Source organism: Trachurus japonicus, chromosome 19 (genome assembly GCF_045865225.1).
Source record: "Trachurus japonicus isolate A0001 chromosome 19, Traja_1.0".
NCBI classification, from domain to species: domain Eukaryota; kingdom Metazoa; phylum Chordata; class Actinopteri; order Carangiformes; family Carangidae; genus Trachurus; species Trachurus japonicus.
In genome coordinates this window covers 8222457-8245037 of record NC_140925.1, presented here as the reverse complement: position 1 = coordinate 8245037, position 22581 = coordinate 8222457, and the positions used below count along the sequence as shown (strand labels likewise).

Here is a 22581-nt window from a genome sequence, read left to right as displayed (position 1 = left end):
CTGTGAAAGCCTGCCAGAATCAATGCTAATTATGCTGCCATCTGCGAGGTGCCTGTGCTAGGTTGACACCTGTTCACTTCCAAGTGACGAACAGAAACTTCAATCAAGCCAGGAAACAAGACGCTAACACAGCTGAAGGAAGGGAAGCGATTGGTAAATGTATTGACAGCGACGATGGTCGGTGGATAACCAACTACAGAGGATATGGCTGTCATACAGCCGCACAACATATAAAACATCAACAACAAGTCCTGCTGTGCCTTCGCTACAGAACGCACTCTGAAACGTCTCATCGCCGCTTCGTTTTCCTGAGATGCTACATATACAGTAGTACAGCCCAACCGAAAATGTCTAATTGACCCTTCCACTCTGTCAGCACGGTCGTTTTTTCTCCTGGAAATCCCACTCAGCCTATGTGTGTGATAAATGTCCCTGGGCTATAGCAACACTGTCCCTTTCCAGATAATTCATCATGCAGAGACAATCAGTCAGAGGACTTGATTAATATTTTCTAGGGGATCTTTTCAACTTTGGTGGCTGATCTAGCCAGTCACATTAGGCAGAGTGTTTGCAAGAGGAAACTAATAAACTAGGTTTGGCTGTTTGCTCACTGAGACCGGGGGCCTGTCAATTCTTTGCCCCTTGAAAGAGATCTGCCATTAAGGTGACATGAGAAACAAATGAGGCCAATTTCTCCTCCAATGTCCCATCTGATATGTCAATAAAGGCCCAGCAGCCGCAGGATGCTCCGAGATGGATTTTTCCTTGCAGCTAGACAATCAGTGGAATACATCTAACTTTCCTCCGATAGGTGAATCACTCAGACAAAACCAATGGACTAGCGTTAAGTAGCAACAGCAGATCTGGTTTCAGACAAATATATGAATGAGATTTACTTCCGACGAGGATTTCTTTTTCATCTTAAAAGATAAGATAAGCCAGGCAATGCATTTGAATTATGTTTGTCTTTTGCTGGGTATAAAACTAGAGCTTGACCAGACATCAACACCTCCCTTACGGCGAAGTATAGCAACAAAGGATTTCTTGTGTGTTGCTGTTCAGTCCTAGCTTGCATCAGACAGAGGCTGAATGTGCAAAAGGTTAGTTAAAATAAAAAATCCCCCATCCAGCAGTGACAGTTTTTGTTGCAGATGGATTGATACAGCTGACTGATTAAGAAGATAAATCTTAACTGCTTGTTTTAGAAATTGGGCGACCCAATCGGAACAGGAAAAGTTGCTTTAATAAGTTGACCAGCTGTCAACAGTACATATCAGGATTTCTCTCGCTTTTATTGTATGAGAAAATATCTAGTTTATAGACAGAAAAAGAGAAAGTTGACTCCAAAAGCAAACAAGTAACTACACTGCTAATATATCTCCCTTAAAAAGCCTGCACAATAACAACGTAAATAGTGATGGAGAGAAGTGTTTTCACCAGCCTCAGTCCTGGACTGACAAACAGAGATCAGAATATATCACAATTAGAAACAACATTACAGGCCTACGTGTGGTTGTGATACTTATATGTAGAATTATAGCCTCATCTGCTGAGCCGCGGCATCGATAGGCATTCATTAAGTATGCAGCTCATAAAGTCAAATGTTTTTCAATAAATATCATGGGAACGAGGCTCGAGATACTCCACATTCAGAGACTTACAATGGCAGCATATGTTGAGGTGGATTGAGTCCTCAGGCTCCAATCTGGCTCTCTCTCCCTCGGACTTAGAAGATAAATTATGTGGGCTATTTTTCCATTATGTTAATCAAAACACTCGCCATATGCATTACTATTATTAGACTGGTAACAGAAGACATCCTGTTTCCAATGTAAAATTGTGAGGCTGAGCTTTAATTGATCACAAACACAGTTTTAGGATAGTCGAAGATAATTCAACAGCTGGCCTTGTTTATATCTCTTGTTAACACGTTATATATGTTTTATGGGGTGTCAATTCATGTTGTTTCATATTACAGCAGCAGCCTATTTACAAGGATGCCTCAGTGTGTAATGAGAAGCATAAATGACAAATAAGGTAATCTAACTTGATTTTTTTGAAATAACAAACACAATATTCATTCCGGTTGCTTTCCCAGAGTCGTTTATGCGCCATTGTTGTGAGTGGAGGATGTGCTTTATGGGAGTTTAAGTACAACAAACAAAACAAGCGGAGCAGCTCTAGCACTTAGAGGAGTCTGAGAATGTGTGCCGGCCCACCTGAGCCGTGCTAATTGTTTTCCAGATACACATAAGGTCTCAGGCACCATCTTAAATTCCAAGGTTGCACTTACGGCCTGCTGGACGTCCTTGACTGGAGCCAGACGTGGGGTCTAGAGAGGGCCGTTTGGCCAACAATGTCATTGTTATGGCCTTTGTCATCTCAATTAGCAGGCGGGTGCTAAAACACAGAGCTCTAAATGGTGGCATCAGTGTTAACCTGGGACACAACACACTGCCCATAAACCCCAGCACTTATGCCTACTGCTGACCATGCTGTTTGTCTCTCATTACCTTCCGGCAGCAAAACGGGGCCCAGAGGTTACACTAATGACCCACTCTTTCACAAAGTTATTGCAACTCCTCCTGTTGTCAGATGGAAGTATGAAAGGAAACAATTAAGTATTTTCCACACACACACACGGGGCGCACTCGCTCAGCACGATCCGTCAGCAGTTTCGCCCACTATTTGAGTTAGGTGGTACAACGAGCCTCTGAGAAGAAGGAAAGTCAGTTTATCATTAAGAATGTGTTTCTGCCTTCAGCAACAGGGGCCGATTAAATTAGGCCCATTTTAAGGTCAATGTATTTCTTTAATCAGCTGTCCCTTTTGATCATCTCCGGGAACAGTGCTCCTCAAACTCAGTCCTTGGTAATTGGTCCTCCTTCCTGGCTCTCACTGTCTGTACTCATATGCTCATGCTTTAATGTTTCCAGTGTTTTTCAGCACAGGCAGAGCACGTAATGCTGTGCATGTTTAACAGTCATTTCCATAAGTAAGTGCAATTTCTGTACAGTTTGTTCCTGTGTAATGAAGTGAAATCTTGTTTGTATTCCCCCTATTTCACAAGGAAACCCACTCAAGCAGCTACACGGGAATTAAAGCGGCTAAAAATTAAAAACCGGCACTATCTTTAACTGAATGTCACACTATTAGGAAATAAAATCAATTACTTGCATACTAAGTAGTTCTGTTTTTGTTATTTCTGATTTTATATTCGGCGAGAGCTTTTTTCACCCCTCATTGTTATTGTCTGAGTCTATAAGTGACCTTAACAAGAAAAAATGCAAATGATGTGGGAGAGAAAATGGCTAACATTTATTTATCCTCGCTGTTCTCTTGTCTTGTTGGTGTCATTAGAACAGTTCGCTGCGTCCCATTCTCTCCCATTATCTCTGCTATCAACGCAGCACAGCAAGATTCCAGCAGGGCTATAAATACTTCCCCTGGACCACATACGGCTAGCACATCATCTCCCAGACACAGCTTAATGATGGAAAAAAAAAATCTAATGTCTTTTTGCCCCCTTTCTTCTTCACATTCTCACAACACCATGAAAAAAAGTCAGCCAGCTTGCAGAAGTTACACATACATTCATAGGCACCCAAACAAAAATAAAAACAAAAAAAAAAAAATTACATTTGCGCCTAAGTATCACAGACGTCTCAGAAGGTGTGAGAGGAAATGATAGATGTCTGTCTTGATCATCCACCGGTGCAGGTTTTTGTCGATTGCACCAGGGTCACTGACGCTGGCTCCACGAATCCATTAGAGCGAGAATGCAAAAAGGACACTTTATCTGAATTCATTATAAATGGATCTATATCTTATGTTTAGGGCCAAGGACACGATTTGTATCACAATGCAAATATCTATCATTAAATGTTGACAGTTCATTTTTCCTGGCAAAGAAAGAAAAATGTTTTCTGTGCAGCACTCTTTCTGCGCTGTTCTCCCCCCTGATAAGGCGCCAACAAAGTAGTTGAAGCCGATTTGTTGTTCAAATTGAATGGTTTGTCATAATTTCATAAGTGGAAAGTATCCAGTTTCATGATTTGCATGTATTGTAACATTACAGGTAAACAGTATGATGAATATCCCCTAAATATAACCAGTAACATTCGGCAAACAATGCTGCTTGTACGCATTTTATAAAATTGGAAGAAAAAAAAAAACAATATCAAGAATCGGTCTTGTTTTTTACTTAAATATAACCAACTGTAAACAAATTGTGAAATTAATAGATTGGAAATACGACGCGTAACAAAGACAGAGTGGTGTAAAAATGTGGTAAAACACTTATGAAGCTTTGCCTCCTGCGTTAAATTGACAGAAAGCAAAATTACAGCTCGCTACTTGTGTATTCCCATCAAATTAAACGGTGAGCGTGTCCAGCGGCCCCTCTCCTTCACACAAACTGACGCGTCATCATATTTTGTGCACTCGCAAAACTTGTAGGCACTTTGTCCTGCCGGAGCTGAATTGCTGAGCACATGGCTGGGCATGTCAGTCAAAGAGCAAAAGGAGCATCCCGTTGTGTCGCTATCTAAATAATGGCTATAAAGCGTAGCTAACGGTGTCCTCTGAAACGTGCTCAGGTGGAAAGAACTAGACAAACAGAGACAGCCACCGCAGTGCTCCCTGACACAGAGGACAAAGTGAGGGCCTCATTTCCTCCCTCTAATCAGTGTTTACATCCACCCCAGTGCCAATGGCTGGTGACTGAGCAAGACGTGTATCAATCACCAAAGGCAACCTAGCTGGGGAGGACGTGCTGATACACAAACTCGCCACACGCGCACACATACAAACAGACACACACACACACACACACACCAGCCTGGCAACAGGGAGAGCAACGCTGCTTTCATCTTAACCTCTTCCTCTTCTATTGTGTCCTCTCTCCCTCCTCCTCTCTCTCTCTTTATAATGGGTGCAGAGAAATTACAGCTAATTAAGGATGTAAATGGTGGCGGAGAGTGTCTTCTAATTCTGCATTAAATTGTCTCTTACCTCAGCAGAAAAATTTATCAGTGGAGGCAATGTCAACTTTTACTGGGCTGGGTTATTTGCATTTCTACACACATTAATTCCGGGACATGCAGCACCTGCAGAGCACAAACAGAGGGCGTGAACTGCTTCCCATCAACCGGTAGGGCTTCACAGAGGATGTTATTGCTCTTCTTCACCCTGTAGTTTGGGTTTTTTTTTTTCCTTCTCTAAATAAACGCCATACAAGACACACTGGGAAGCATAGCAGGCAAAGGCAAACACACAGAGAAAATGCATGTGCCAAGTCTGCACGCTGCTGTCACTTACTTCACTCCACAGATGTTTACAAGGTCACAGCATGGCCATAAAGACCGAGTGCGCGCGCGAAACGCGAGCTCGACGTGAGACGCCGAACACCCGGGGTTAGGTGTTGTGGCTGAGCGCATTAATTATCTTTGCGGGCCATTTCTTGAGGTGAAAGCAGCAGATTTGAGGTGCGGCCAACAGGAGCGGTCTACACGGACCTGCAAAGTCAGAGGGCACGCCAGCAAACATGTGGTAGGTGCCAAGATGCAGGGTCTGAGAGCCGGGCTCCGGGGACGAGCATGATTAGAGATTTATTACAGCTTTTCTGCAAAGTCATGCAGCCGGCCATATGTATCAATGACACAGAGGATCTATGAGACAGCCGAGCGTAAACAGAGACGGACTGCATACATGCAGCGATGCCCGAATCCTTTTAGAATTAAAAAAACAAACAAAACAAAAACAAGCCTAGACTAGAACCGGACAGAGGCCCCATGGATCGTGTTTGCTTGGCCATTGATTGACCCCCAAGTGAAGGACCTCATCATTCTCTCAGCTGTTCCTACGTTTCATCCAGCTCAATCCATTTACATTTAAGCACAGCTCTGCTCGGCCTAATTAGTTCCATGGCTCCATTAGTCTACATTGTGGTCAATCCATTCATCACTTTGCATGTTAGTTAAAAGCCTATTTCTCTGATCCTGTCACTGTTCTCTGCCTATTACTGTTCTGCTTCTTTTTTTTTTTCTAGAGAGGAGGAGAGTGCGGGGGATTATGGGTAAATAATTACCCACAGGATGATTCACAATGGGTCTAACCCGACTGGTTAGTTGTACAGTAGATACTAACTTGTAAATTTTGACAAGCTGTGTTATTTATTTGGGTTCAAAGTGGTACCTATTATGTCTGAAAAAGATGTAAACATGAAGCTCCAAATGCGTTTAAGACAGAAAGGAAAAACAAGAGCAGAGCAGAAAGTGAAGGGGAGAGAGAGTAAGAGCGACAGAGAGAAAGAGGGGTGTTAATGATCCCTGCATTGAGAGACTTGGCTCACCCACTGGCATACTGGCACGTATGGTCCACTGACTTCAAACTTGCTGAGGTCTAAAACTCACATTACGCCTCAAAAAAGGCAGGCAACCAGGACCTCAACACAATGAAGCTAATTAATTTTCAGACATAATGAGACATTATCATGTTTGATGTATAGTTTACGTGCTCTCAGGGTGCTCTCTGCTGCTATCGGGGCAGTTTGTGAAAACTTGCGCTGACAAAGACGAAACAATCAGCCGGAGGAGGTTGGACTCCGAGACTCATTTAGGAGATAAAGTCGTCATGTCAAACATCGTCAAAGTGACCTCGGCTTACGCTCAAGGACTCTCTCTCTCTCTTTTCGTTACATTGTCGCGTTAAAATCCACAATGAGAAGCAAAACGCCTCAGACAACCTTAAGTGCAGCATCCCGGAGCGGTTTACATTTATATCCACTGTATCTGAGTTGAGTACCTCTGCTGCTTCCTGGGTTGATTATGTCCCATTGCTATTCACTTCACCGTAGCCAGGGTCACCACCACTTCACGTCTTCTGAAGACAAGTGCAGAGAGGATATACCTCTCAGAGTGGTTCAGTGTCTGCTACAGTCCCTGAAAGCAGAACTCATTTCCAGGCCAAGCTGCTGCAGGGTCCCAGCAGGGAGACATGAAGCAATCTCAGGCCCGTGATGCCCTCCCACAGTACCCGCTGCCCTTTCACTCCCACATCCTTCCCTTTTATCGGGAATCTATTTTCCCTCTCTCCCCTCCTGTAAGGTAACTCCATCTGAAATTTACATCTCCCCTCTCTCACTCACTCTCTCCCTCTCTCTCTCCGGTTTCCTCTTCCCATGATGGATGAGCTCCACTCTGGGGTGTCTCAACCTGTCCATCATGCCCTGCGATTAGGAATTAAAAATTGCAAACGTTTCACAATAGCCACCCCCATTTTTTTTTCCCAAACCAGCCCCCTCCCCTCCCCACTCCCTGCCACAACCCCGCCTCTCGTCCAATCACACCTGCCACACCATCACCAGCCACGGCCATAACCAAAAAGCCCCCGTCGACGCCACCAGCACCACATCCGTATGCAGCCTAACACACTATCCCCAATCCAGATGCACCAAACACCTACATTCATCTAAGTGGGAAAAAAAACATAATTTATTTTGTACTTCCCAGATAATTTACTTTTTTTCTTTCCTTTCTACAGGAATTCTCCATTTCCCTATAAAATGAAAATTCATCTAGAATTACATCTTATGTCATCATTATGTTTATTAAGCGTGGATGATGTATATGAACAGCGCTGGCTTGCCGCTGAGTGCTTAATGATGCATAAGATTAAGCCGAGGCTCTCAGCTGCGCTGTGACTCCCCTCTGGTACCCATACTGCCGAGGCATGCTGGGAGTACAAGCTCCAAACGGCCATCAGGTGAAAGGAACTAACATCTCTCTTTTTGTCTGTGTGTGTGAGTGAGACCAAATGTGTGTGTGTGTGTGTGTGTGTGTGTGTGTACTTATGTTTTGTGCACACGGCTGAATGGGAGTGTGTTTCTTCCTGCACACATGTAAGAGCTGTGGAGGAATGGTACACTATCACCATGCTTTATAGTATCTGTCCACCTATATTAGAAATAACTTGCTTTTGCCTTGCTCACTGTGCCACCATCATGCTGTTTTCTCGCTTTCATCTCTTTCCCTCTCTCCTCTCTGCTCTCTCTCTCTCTATCCATCCCCCGGACCCCTTCGCTCTCTGTCCTTCCTCCCTTCATTTCTCTTCTCCCCTTCTCTCAGCCACACCACTGTTTTGCCGCAGCAGTCTATGACAAAAACATTATCCTTCTGCTGCTAAACAATCCAATAAACCTCTCCACAGGGAGGAAGTTAACCTCTTGTCTGTTCGACTGATGCCTTCCAGACCACGTGACGGCTGCCACAGTAAATTCAAATCATTAGTCTCCTTGCCCCCCCATCAGAGGAAAAAACTTCTATTAGTAATGGAGACCTCGTAAGAGACCTTCCGCGGAGAGCACTGCCTTCCCAATTCCCAGTGGAGAAATCCCGCGCAAAAAACTAATTCTACTTTTAATAATCTGTCATCAAGACCAGAGGCAGTCATAAATTATGTGGGGACCATGTGCGGGAGCAAGCCACAAGAGGGAAATCAGGGTAGAAAATCAAAGCCCAAGTTTGACAAACTTTCCTGAAGATAAATAATAACTTACAAACCGGATTAGTTGTTAAGTCACAGCTGAGCGCACAGTCAAGCCATTCCAATCAGCCAATGCAGATGAAGAATTTATAGGTAGAGCTCATCATTTGTTTTCCCTCTCTCCTCCCTCTTTTTATATGCATCCCACCTTTTCTCATTCCTGTCTCCTTCAAGCTTATTATATTCAGGGCCTGTTGTCACACCCTGGGCTGCTTTTTATCTTTAACTCCTTGCGCGCCAAACCAAAGATGACGAGTGACAGCATTTTTAAGGTGACAGATTTTTCTTGGTTTTTGTTTTTGTTGTTGTTGTTTGTTTGGGGGAAGGGCTCAGGCCAGAAGATACAGAGACAGAGGGAGGAGGATGCCTGGCTTGTGTCGTAAAGTAAATACACTGGAGACCCCCTCACTGACTGCAGCATTATGAGGCCTCCAGACCTTATTTGACCACTAAAACAAAGGAGAGCATCATGGGAGAAGTAGTGCATGGGCGGAAGACTCTTTCTGCGGGAGCGTGAGGGAAAAAGGCTATCAGCCGCAAGGGTCTGCTCTTTGTTCCTGTGTCAATATCTCTGTAAACTATCGACATGCATCATAATCGTTCCCTTCTATCAAGTGCAGACTAAAGAACAATCTCCATTAGGTGACAGCACCCCGGCAGGTTGATAAATGCTCCCTGACGAAAGGGAAGGAATTGTGTAAAATAAAGAGGCATGTTCCAACAAGTCTTGTCAAAATGGTATTGATTTAATCATCTGCAGAAATACACATTCTTGGTTAGTGTAGCGTGCAGCGGAGATGGCAGCCGCAGCAGAAGCTGGGATACGCTTTACAGTTGTTGACGCGGAGACGCTCTCCCTCATTGGCTTTGCAGGTGATGAAACACACGCTGAGCTGCGCTCTAATTTTTTCCCCCCCGCTCTCTCCCTCTGTCCCTCTTCAATCAGATGTTATTCTAAGAAAGTGACTGCAAATCCGTCGTTGTATTTTTATTTAGGGCCAACAAATACAACTTAATGTGAGTGGGCGAGTCTATATGTAACATGCCGCTGTGGCCAGCCTTCTCCTTGGCCTCTCAGCCGAGTGCAGAGGCGATAGATAACAATAGCCCTCCATCATCTAGACACACCAATGGTATTCCAGTAGCTGGAGTGAGCTGGCCAGAGGTCTGGGAGTGTTTATTTAACATCGGGGTGTTGGAGAGTGTGTCTCACCTTGGGACAAATGGATCCCCTCTCCTTCCTCCTTTGGCAGACTCAGAGTAAACACCACGGCAGAAAACTGGAGGTCTCATTGCTCTGAAGTACAAGTTCATCAGGCAGGTGGGGCAGCTTCATCATCGGAGTCTCACCCCCTGTAAAACAAGGATCAATGTCTGTGTAAATAGCTGCTTTGCTTACATACAGTATGTGTGATGTAAACAGAACAAACCAGCAGCCACCGCTTACGTCAGAGCAAATAGAAAATCTAGCCCGAAAATAAAAACCCAAGCGGCGACGGCGGCAGCGCAAGCAGCTGTTTTCTTAACAATTGTAATCATTTAGAAGGTTAAAGGGGGTATTATTATCTCTGCACAGCCCATCTGAGCAGTGATGAGGTGAACACAAATAACGCGCGTCCCCTGCAGAGGGAAGATGTGTGGCCGCGGCCGCTGGGGGTTGGAGACAATCCCGCAGTGACCTGACCTTGACATGTCTGAGTGAAACGGTGGCGGAGGCTAATACCTCATCATATTGAGTTTGACTTTGAGCTCACGGTGGTGGGCGCCATAAAACAAAGGATAACAGTGTGGACAAACAGTCGTAAACTGGACAATTAACATATACTACTATCAAATAAAGCCTAATTACATTAAAGAAACTGACCATCCTCTGTATACTTCTGTGGGCTTTGGCTAAACTTAGATATTTGAACATGTTGGTACTGTAACATTTAAATTAAAAAATGACTTAAAAAATGTGTTTTTGTGATTAATATAAGATATAGTAAGTATACACTGTATTGTGAATACGTCACAGTTCTTATCTGACGATAAAAACCTTAGAGCCAGTCTGAGTGAATCATACATGACCGCATCATAAAATGTCTACATTACAAAAAAAATGAAATGTCCACTCCTCTGAAATCAGGATATAACTCATCATATCAAGCCACGAGTGACGCTTCAGACATTATTCAGTCCAGGAGGACAAGTGGAGAGGCGAGGGAGACACAGACCTTTATATATTACCTCCTGCTCCAAAGTAAGGACAAAGGGAATGAAGATGACTACCCTGTCACAGGAAAAAACTGATGAACCAGACAGACCTGACTGAACTGTTCACTAACCGCAACCTGGGCTTCATGCAACACACTGAAGCCAAACTGATATTTTTATTTTTATATTGTTGATCAATAGCCATTCTGATAGTGGAAGATGTCCATCCACTCCTTACTTCTGTTTACAAACTTTGTGCAAAATACTGAGTTTTTGTCTTTGTCATAGTAAGGGGTTTACTGCTTCAGTGGGCTATAAAATGGTTTGCATGGGTTTATACCAGTTCTGTCTTGTCTAAGAGAATTCAGGGTTATCAGTCAGGGTTACATATAACATGAGTCACATTTAGCTATTATTTTTTGCTTCCTGCAATAATCTTGTGGCCTCAGTCTCTAAATTCCCAAACATGGGTCATTTTAATACTGAATCCCTTCAGGATCCTGATATTATCAAGGATATTTTAGTTAGAATAGCTCATGACCTAATGCTAATTGTTTGGTAACTGCTGTTTTACAATAGACGGACACAAATCCAATGTGACTGCTAAAAGACGCACGATCTTTGTAGCATGTAGTTGTTTTTCAGTGTAGCTGCATGGTATGTTAATGAACTTTATCCTACTATATGTACAACAACTCTAATACTGACAAAAAAAGTGTGGGGGAATTGATTGTGGTTCCAATAACCTGCTAAACCTGACCTTTGTATGCATTGTGGTTACAGTCAAAGAATAGAAGGAGCTATCTATATGAACACATGCCCATATACACCATGTATATGCACACAGACATCTATATATGTCAGCTTTGACAGGTAAGGTAGATCATTTCTGCCTAAAAATGAGCTAATATTCATACTGAATGGATATTAGATGAATGCATCACTTAGGATTCTCCATCCCTCCAACAGTTAAGGCAATCTTAATCTTTATGTCGATAATGAAGATGTGTGTGATATCAACTAGTCAGAGTAATTAATAGGAATGTCAGTGCCATTGTATTAATAGCATCATGCATAGCATCAATTTAGCGTAAATTGTCGTTTTGACAAGCCATTTTAATTAAAACTATCACACAAGAATTAAAGGACCGTGGTCGTCATTTTGGGAGACTATCAAATAATGTTACCATCTGGTATTTTTTGCAAGTCTTATCCTTGCTAATTATAAGTGATACTCAAAAGGTTAGAGGCACTTTGGCAGATGCAGTGATCACCACCATACTGTCCCTGCAATAACCCACAGGTCATTACACTATACGTACTGAAGATATGATTGCCTGCTGTTCTCATGATAAACAATAATTATGGATGACCAGAACTTTTCAATGCCCTCAGAAAGCCATTCAAATTACTCTATCTTTACATTACAGGGGAAAAAATAATAATATCTCCATTTTTTTTTGTTTTTTTATCCAAGCCACAAGGTCACGTGATGCACGAGCTCAAACCACAATGCACCTCAGTCTTCAGTGAGCGGGGATGTGGGCCTAGAATCAATCTTCCTGACCACTCTCGGAGCCCAGGAGTGAGCTCAATATGGGCTCAATTCCTGTGGGCTGCTCCAGGGATGAATTGAAATAGCACTCCTGAACAGTCGTCTCGCGGACAGTCGTTACAGGAAACGTTGCTTTTTATTCATCCAAATTCAGCGGCTGTGCCTCTCCAGAGAGCACAAGGGGCTCCGTGTATGACAGTGGAGGTCGCATACGCGGCTGATAACCCTGCTTGACAACACAGGTGAAATGTTTTTTCCAGTCTCTATGAGCACAATAATAGAATAACTTCGATTCAATGATTGTGGAATTATGTGTACACCTGTCCTTATCAGTGATAGAGCTTTCTGTTGAATACTGTACCACGGTACTGTGATGCTGCTGACCAAATGACACATGTTTTTTGATGTGATGTTTGCCAGTCAATTTAAGTGTGTCAAATTCCCAAATATTAAGCAGCTCACATTTACACAGCGTAGCCTAACTCTACCTTTCTTATTTTACTTTTTCGGTTTCTTCATTCAACACAAAATCTACTACACATCTTTCCATCTAGCCTAGAAGAGGATCCTTATGTTGAGGTTTTTCCCTATTTGAGAATACATGTGTCAAATGCAGATTCTTTCTCTCCTAGAGGTGAACATTTTTGACTTATGACACCTGGCCTCATAAATAAAACTAACCTGATGTGACATATGACTATTTCTGCTGAGAATGATAGATGAAGGATCAATTATATGTAATATAAATGAACAAATGTCTTTATTTGGTAACTTTGGAACAGCCACAAAGTAGTTTTCTTTGGCTGGCAACCGCCTTGTTTCAAGATCATTATGTTTGGTGCATGGAGCCAGACATAGTTTGGAAAATGGGAAACAGTCCCATGTGTTGTTTGACATTAAGGGTTGATATTTAAAAGCAACTCAACAAGCAAACAGCATGTTGGCATCCCTGGATTTCTGGTGCACCTGCTATGCTCCTGTGCGTTTACTGTAATAGATTTATCCAATCATACTGGAAATGTTTTAAGTTAAAAAAGAAAACATCATTTGGATTTAGGAATGAGAGCTCAGAGAAGTTCTACAACACTTCTCTGATGTAAACAGTTTAACAGTCTCAAGAGGATTTGTCAAATTGTGTAATGGAAAGTTGAACCAGTGAGTGAGCGAGGGAGCAACAGATCAGTCAGGTGAGAGAGTGACGGGATGAGTGAATGAATGAGTGTGGCGAGTAATTGTGGCAAATGAGAGAGTGAACAGCCTGACCTCTTTGCTGACTTGTGTTTTCCGTCAGTCGTCCTGGTTACTATGCGTCATGCTTTGTTTCATCTGACGTGCAATTATTTTTCCCATTAAATACACAACATGTATTTCACTTAGTTTTTCTGAATGAAATTTCAATCAGAGGCCATTACACTCTTCAGACAGAGAAAGTTTAGAAAAATAACAAGACGCAATGGGAAAGAAAATAATGCTCTGTCAACGGAGATGGAAAACACAAAAATAATCATTTGCGCGAAGCAGGTGATGCATATGTTAAAGTGTCAAGAAGCAGAGGAGAAATTAATAGCTTTCTGCCATAAGCATTCTCTGATAAATATGATTACATTTGCATACTTCATTTTACTCTTGATCTGCTGTCTCGGTGATTCCTGTGATTCTTGTGTGCCCGTTCCAAAAGAAAAAGTAATTTCCATTACTGCTCAAACATGAAACAAGTATTTCGGGTCTCATTAGGGATTTCCCAGCTGCTCGTCCATTGACGAAATAAAAAAAGACAAAATACGACAAACATATGTCAGAGAGACCATGTTGGATAATTGTGGATCAACAGTAAAACAAATGGTTAAGTTACTTGCTCACGTGGACGCAGCGTTTAATTACCGAGACTTTTTCTGCAACATAACGCTGCAATGTGAATAATGTGCAAATCAATGATTTGAGGAGACGGTTGTGGGGTGGAGGTGGGGGTGGATGGGTCTTCTAGGAAGTGTTTTGTGCCTCATTAATTTATCAATAAGGCCATCTGACATTGTCTTCTATTTGCCCTGATGAGGAGAGCTGTCCATTCGTATGTGTAATGACCCTGCGTTTGTCCCACATCTTGACATGTGGCTTAAGAATCAAGTCCAGCAGACAGAGGTAACCTTGACAAGATGGTTCACGACATTTACTTTTACATTCGCTAAGAGCATCGGCATTCGCCCCTAATTCTGACGCTAAGTGACAAACTACATTTCGGGGTCAACCGTGGCTCTCGCGCAGGTTTTCCATCAAGTGAAGCGACTTGATCGAGGTGTTGCTCCTGCTGTGTTTATACCATAGGTCACTGAACATATGAGCGCCCTCTGGTCTTAGTATATGCTTTATATGTGACCAGAGAGATGCAGTGATTGAGTTACTCTTTTCCAATCCTGTAATGGACATGAGGACAACGCTGCATCTTGGAAAGTGACTTTTTTTTCCTTCTTTTTAAAAAAAAATCTCTCTAGATGCTTGTATTTCAAAACACAGAGAATCTTTTGGAGTTGAGAGAGATTTGAATAAGGTATTGACATTTCCTTAAAAGTTAATATATAATAATAAATTAAGCAGCTGAAATATTAGACATAATATCTGTACCTTCGATTGTAATTGACACACATATTTATGTTCTTCATGTGTGATTCTCTGGGCGACGATATTTGCACTTTTCTCCCACTGTTTTCCAGTTCAGGATTCCAATTAACCTGTGCAAAGCGTGACGCCAATCACAGGACGCTGTATCGACACCGGGCATGAAAAGAATAATGCTGTTAGGATGATGTAGCTTACTGTGGGGGACTCCTCCCTCACTGGTGACAGAGAAGTTTGCTCCAGTCATTTATCAAGTCCTCTCTGGCCACCGAGGGGCTGGCGAGTCCCAGGGCCGCCTGCTGCTTGGGGGGCCAGCATGCAATATGTGCATTTTAGGCCTCTGGTGGGCTGGCAAAAACTGCTGATGTGCTCACTGCTGCTAAGTTTGATGGATTTGTTGTTGTCATTTGCTTTGGTTCTGTTCCCTGCAACAAAACAAAGGGAATCATTAACTCTTTTGTGCTGCATGGGACTTTTATGGGTTAGGGATAATGCAAAACGAGATGGGGTACAGATGGGGTCAGCTGGAGCGTTCTGTTGCTGGAGCTTTCCAGAATGGGGCGTTGAACATGCATGGATGATCCTGCATAGAGAGCTGATTACAGAATGATTTAGTGACCACTGATATCCCCTTTCTTCTCAAGCTCCCATCATCGGGCTCATTTCAGCCGCAAGAGTGCAACTGGCAGTGTTCACCACTTATATTTATAGCCAGTCGCTGTTTAGCACCTCATGCGATGTTCTGGCCAGGCTCAAGACCGGGCCATTACAGTGCATCACCGTTAGAGACTCGCAGTGTTTACTGATGCAGCTTTGGCAGAGGGCTGCTCTGCCATTTAGAGCTGCTGCTATGATGCTCATACAGTGGAGAGTGAAGTGCAGTCAACTTAAAACGCTGAATTCACTGAACTTCAGTAAAATGTCTAAATAAGAGTGGATAAGATTAGATTATTTGGATAGATGATGAACAAAATAAAACTATTTGACCATTATACATTAAAAAACAACAACTTCCAGCTTCTTAACGGTAAAGATTTGATGCTTTCATCAAATCATCTATTATTATACATGATGTCGTTGTCAGTGTTTATACTATCACAAAACAAGCAAGCTGAATATGTCACTATGGACACTGGAAAACTGTTTTGGCTTAAATTGTTTTTCATGATTTTGGCGTATTTCAAGTAATCAATAATAAAAACAGTGGTTTAAATCATGAGTTATTCCATGATGCATTGTTTTTAACTGTGCGTTCATATTTTGTAGATGTATACATTAATTTCCAAAGCTATATGACTTTATAGGTGAACAGATGTCAGACTGTGGTGAAGACATTTATTTTCATTAAGTGTATGATAGGATGCACTAAAATATGTACGTCACGCTAGCCAAAATGTATGTAAAAATGTTAGGAAAATGAGAATTATCACTGTTTGTTTCCCTTATTGGCAAATACTATATATGATCAGATGAAAAAGTTAACATTCAAGCCAATACATCTCAGGACAATGAATTCCTGATAACTCGCCTTTGGAAAAACAAACTAGATTGCATATGATATAAATTATTGTGGATAATTTTACTACTTCAGGCTTGGCGCGTTTTGTTTATGAACTGTAAAGGATGAGGGGACGTGTTTGTTTGAGAGCAGGCGGCCGTGCAGTTGCTAAACTTCAAGGTGAAGACTTACTTCCTCAAGGGAGAGTTGAAGATCAAGACAAATCCTCTTATTTTTCTCTGTCAAGTCATCACAGTCTGAGACGAAATACAAATTGAGATTGTAGCAACGGGCTGCGACAGTCCGCTGTTGACTGCAAGGGTTACAGGGGTGATTGAGTGTGTGTTTGACTGCCCGAGGCCGAGGGCTAACAGTACTGTTACACAGACAAGGTCGTCTCAGAGAGAGAGAGAGAGAGGGAGAGAGGGAGAGTAGCCTCAGCACATAATCCCAGTGTTCCTGACTAGTATGAACACAGCTCTGCTACAAAATTGATTAAGGTAGAGGAACATTACTTGGGGAATAAGATCATCAAGACAGATGGAAGAGGATAGTTTTGGCCAAGAAGTGATTACAGCGTTTCAGTTACCTCTTGCGTTCAAATGGGCCCCAGTTCTCACTCCATACAACCTTACTTTACCAGAACAAAAGGAGTCGAGCATTATTGAAACGCAACACAATACTTTGACCATTGTTGACTCGTGCTATTGAAGGGTCAGCAGTCATGTTAGCAATTCGTTTAATGTCAAATAAGCATCCAAGAAAAATGGCTACACTACAGTATAAAGTAGCAATATTTTATCAATATTGACCAGAGGCTGAAGCCAACCTTGCTATGTTCCCCTTACTCTCATCAATAACACAAAGGAGGAAAGTTACTTCCCATATAAAACTAATCTTTCCTTTTTATTGTATTTTAATGAAACAGACTTGGTTCTATGGCAGTAATTCATTCCATTTGTTATGTTTGGACAACTCATTAACATTATCATCTATTATCATTAGACTGAAATTTTAAGCTTCTTCTCCCTTGAGATGCCGTGCGTTTCTTCTCTTCAGTTTGCATTAAAACAAATGTGGACCTGCTGATGCATTAGATTAATGTGCTCACTCACTGCCTGCTACAAAGCTCCAGTCCAGCTTGAAAACTAGACCAAGTTTCTGTCTTTTGAGTCTCACCCACTATGGAAACATGTATTTTGCTCATTTATTTTGCTTTGTGAAACGCTCACTGAGTTCTGTATTGTTTTTTTTATTTGTTTTTTTATAAGCAACACCGCAAGTACAAGTTCATCTTTGGACTGAATGTAATGTCACCAAAACAAAGCTATGTAGTGCTGTTCAGTGAGTCTACTACTGAATGTCTGTGATGACTGAATGTAAACACTACAGAGAAGCCTGTGTTCATACACGCCACATTATAGAATTACTTGCACAGAGATTAATTTGTCTGTTAATTCTCTGACTAATATAATCATCCACATGTCGAGCATTAGCAGCACTGTTTTTGCCTGACTTCATGTAACATTTAACTAAATCATAATGCTAATGAGTTATTTAGATTTCCAGATCAAATTCCAACTTTCAAATCCTCGCATAGGCCGCTGTAACAGATCAAGTCATTTACTAATTACAAAGTTAGCTTTTTTCCCTGCATAAATAATGTTGATTAATTAGCAAGTCCAAATAAGTGAAGATGATCTATGTAGTATATATCACTGTCATAAAAACTTACTGAAACGTTTCATTTACATTGCTTGACTTCTTAATTACATGCATCCAAACTTTACAAATTTGATGGAGAATTAATAACGTGTAAGGTGAAAGGTTTCACAGAAAACCTGCCGACTAGAAATAATCAAGATGTTGGAGTAAAGAAAGAATCTAAACAATACAGTACTGTATATCCACTGGTTTCCTTGCCATTTAAGACGCCATTAATAAGAAATGTTTAGTTCATCTCTCAGGATCCACAGCTTCTGATATTTACATCTGTATTTTGCTGATGAATAAATAATGTATCAAGGTTTTGTTGAGGCGTATTCATATTAATATCTCTGAGATAGCTGCACTTCATGCAGAGAAATATCTGCAAACTAGATAACATGACCGTGAGTCCAAGTGTGGGATAATATTGCCCTCATTTCATCTTTATAGTATACAGTATTGTCCTCATCTCATCCTTACATAGTTTGTCGTCCTTATCTCATCTTTATATTGTCCTCATCTCATCTTTATATAGCATGTATGGCATGTTCTATAATTAAAAATGAAACAGTGAACATACATAAACCATACATCATCTACATACCTGGGGAGGGGGCGAGTCGTCCATGACCAGCTTCCAGGGTGGATTTAACCTCCTTTGGGCCTCCTGTGTTGCATTTCTGCTCTGACTTTGCCTTCAGTATCTACAGCTCTTTCTCTGTCACCCCTCGAGTGTGAGTGGAGTTGTCTTTGTGGAAGTCAGCTAGGACAGGTGCCATAACCTAAACAAAAATACATTATAGTGTTATATCATGAAGCTCATATTAAGTGTTAGGAAGTCACTCAGTACATGCACTTAGTAGTTGTCAAGTTATAGGCTACTGTATACCTCTTTTGCTTCAAACCTGCTCAAACGTGAAATCTTTTCTACATTTGTTTTGTTTTCTTTGTTGCAGAATTTAAGGGTTTAGATTGACAACGTTCCAATAAAAGAATCATAAAGAAAATACAAAGTTACTAAATGAAATAACAATATTAATCACATTAATCAAACTCTGTTTAACTATGCCACTCATAATCTTCTCTAGTCAACTGTTAACCTAGCCCATTCAAAATCTATGGATCAAGTTGATAACAAACAGATTATGCAAACAATTAGAAATAAATAAAAGGACCTTCCCTCAGTGAAAGACTTCAACAGTAGTTTACTGGAGTTTCACTTCAAACACTGGAAGCACTATTGTAGCCTACTTTTTACTTCAGGACTTTAATTTCTTGTATAACTTTGCAGACTCAGACTAAAAATAGCTATATAGGCTATCAGAACAAAAAAAAAAACACTATGTTGCGATATCATGGATTATGATGCAGTATGAGCAGTAGCGTTATAAAGCAACAAAACAATGCAACTGCGTGGTGCTGCTACTTTCACTACTTCACCCACTGCTGCTCCAAGTTAGCAAGGCATCAACAAGGCGGTTAGTTGGACATTTTGTCTAGTAGGCTGATATTAGGCTACTGCTAAGGTTTTTTCCGCCAAATTAGCTTATAACTCACAGTGTTTAGTTCCGTTTTAAGACTACAGGTCTGTCACATATTACGGACTTGTTTGCTACTGTACTATTTCTTCATTTAGCTACCTGTTAACGTAGGCGTGCGTACGTTACGTTACGTTACGCTGTGACGCTGTGGACTGATTGGTTGGCAATGCAGACTTGACCAATCAGATATCTGTGGGCTTTTGTTACAACGTCACTTTGACAACACATCTGCATATTAGTCAAGATATTCACATTATAAAAAGCCAAGAGGACCACATATTGTAACATTTCAACCACATGATAATCTCATATTTATTGACAAGTAGGCTACATTTTCACCACTTTTGATTGTAAATACTTTTGTAAATGTTTTTAATGTGAGAAAAGTGCAAGTGCCAGAGAAATACAGAAATATATATGGCTAGCTAATGATCTTTAAAATGCCAGACAGTCACAATACCACAGTCAGTGATGCCTCCTCCAAGACACTTCCTATTCAGTAAAATTACACTGCATTGATATCTAGGTAATTGATAATCCCTGTGTGAGTAATGTTGTCAATTTGGCGCCTAAATCCTATTTTGGTGGCCATCTGGGCTCCCTAAATTGCTCCCTTGAGAGCAGAGGTTCTAGGTAGTAATTATTCAGAAGTCATTCACTTTTAAAGGTGTTTAGTACTTATCTGAATCGCAGCTAAAAAGCTAACATGATGCCCAAAGAGTGGCATGTTCTTTTTCACAAAATCTTAATTGTTTTGGCATTTAGAAGACATACTGTGGGCCTAGCTACATTATAACACAAACTTATATTTGTTATTTTAACATTTCTTGTAATTTAATTGAAAAGAAGTCTTTGTGTTGGGTTTTTCGTGGGTTAAAAGTGGTTTCCTTTCCCGTATTAGTATAAAAATATATATAATATGTTTGAGGAATAAATTGTAAAATTCAAAACTTCCCAGGCCCGTTCAGGTTCCCTTTGTGATCTGTGTGACAAATGGTAGACTTACACAGGCTTATCCGACATGCGCTGTCTGTGCATTTCACTCACTTATTGCTGAGGCACTCTGTCAAATTGATTATCCAGTCAACTAATTCCCAGTCTATGTTTAGCTAAAGTATGATAGAATCATTGGGTCCCATGGGTGCAATTCTCATTTGTGTGTCTGTCTGTGTGAGTGAGTATTTATGTGAAAGAGGCTAACTAATCAACAAACTGGGCCAGAAGCTGAATATTGAGCAATCTGGGACAGTTGTGGGTATATGCTTTAGGGCTCATCGCAGCCAAGTCCTGGGATGTAGTGTTTGATAGACAATAGCTATAAAGCACAATGATCATACAGAGATGCTGTTGGGCTGCTTCATCTAAAACTGATCATCACATAATGTGGGATATTTTTGCTACTCAAACACAGCTGAATGAAGAATATCCAAACAGGTTCATGATTATGGGTATACATTTATTTCATGATGTTCATTATATGTTTTAAACTGTCCTCACTCTCCTTTTTGTGATTTAAGATTTACTGCTACTTCCTGTGAGGAGGATTACATTTTAGTCCCATTTGTTTTGTTTGTCTGCTCTTTGGCAGGGTGTCTGAAAACCATTATACACTGGGTGACGAACAAAGTGGTGACAAAGATAGAGATAAGAGTCTTTTTCAGTGGAAATCTTTCAAACATACTGTACGTATACTGGCCCTTGCAGAGGATTGATGGAGGGATTGTACCATATATGTACATGTATTGACTGATTGATTTAAATTTTATTTGCCAACCTGAACATGAAACTTCAAAGCCTATTGCGCATTGACAAAAATATGGACAAAAATATTTATTTAGGCCTGAAAGCAAAGCAATCATATTTAAGTTTATTATATCTAAAATGCTATCCAAACTATCAACATTTGAAGTGCATGGAGTAATTTGTACATAACTCAGATTATCTTGCACAATTCTGCGCAGAATAATTTAAAAACAATCTTACTGTAAGTGGCGCTTCTTGAATGCTAAATTTGAGTGGTCTTTCTTTGCATGATGTATCATTGTACGCAGCCATAATATTCCTATAGACTTGCTTATTTGTACGAATTAGTCAAATACAGTAACATAATGAAAAATGTCTACACTTTTTTTGCTAATTTCCACTTGAACTTCCTGACATTTTTTTTAGCACATCCTACTGTACTGTACCTCACCACTATCTTGCTGTACAGTCGCTTGAAGCACAACCTTCCAGACTTCTGCTCACAGGTTATAGCTCAGGACCATAGTAGAGCTGCAGTTCAATAGCAGACGGTCACAGAAGGACACCTTCTTTATTTCCTATTGGAGCAGAAATATCTTTATTACATTATCTGGTGTGTCTGGCCAAGCAGGGTCCATGGAGAGGAGAGCAGCGGGTGAGAGAGGTCATGTAGAACCACACAGAGACACTGGCATGACACTGTGACATGTTAGGATCCCCTCCACTGAGCTGTGCCTTGCACAACAACATGAAACAAGGAAATGAACCACAAACATTTTCATGACCCTCCCTCCACCACCACCACCACTCCCATCCCCATCCACTCAAATGTGGGCACACAAACATCATGTAAACACAAGGATGGGAATGGAAATTAACTATATGTATTGCTATTATTCTTTTCTCATTAAAAGTCTCAACTCTGCTCCTATTTCTGCTTTCAAGATCATTTGAATATTATAATGAGCTCTCAGGTGATGATACGCCGCCATGTCATCTGCAGGGTTAGGATTGTTCAACCAGACAGCAGCACTATGGCCATGTGTTCATCTTGTTTAGTGCACTGAGCTGACAAGACTCCGCTGAAAGGGAATTATATGTCCTCCGCTGGGTCTTCTCTCTAAATGAGAGCCATTGCCCCTATTAGATAAAGGTTAATAGTCATTTGGTGAAGAAAACAGCTG

The 22581-nt window shown here is 41.2% G+C and overlaps 1 long non-coding RNA gene across 1 annotated transcript in view; it reads right to left on the bottom strand.

Annotated features, from left to right (window-relative positions):
• Nucleotides 1-22581, bottom strand: part of LOC146967330 (uncharacterized) — an 86994-nt gene that overhangs the window by 6268 nt on the left and 58145 nt on the right. Inside the window, exons 3-4 of the long non-coding RNA XR_015034417.1 lie at nt 18718-18895; nt 9758-9897 (exon numbers count right to left, since the gene is read on the bottom strand). This is a non-coding gene — a long non-coding RNA (uncharacterized LOC146967330). The remainder of the gene's footprint in view (nt 1-9757; nt 9898-18717; nt 18896-22581) is intronic.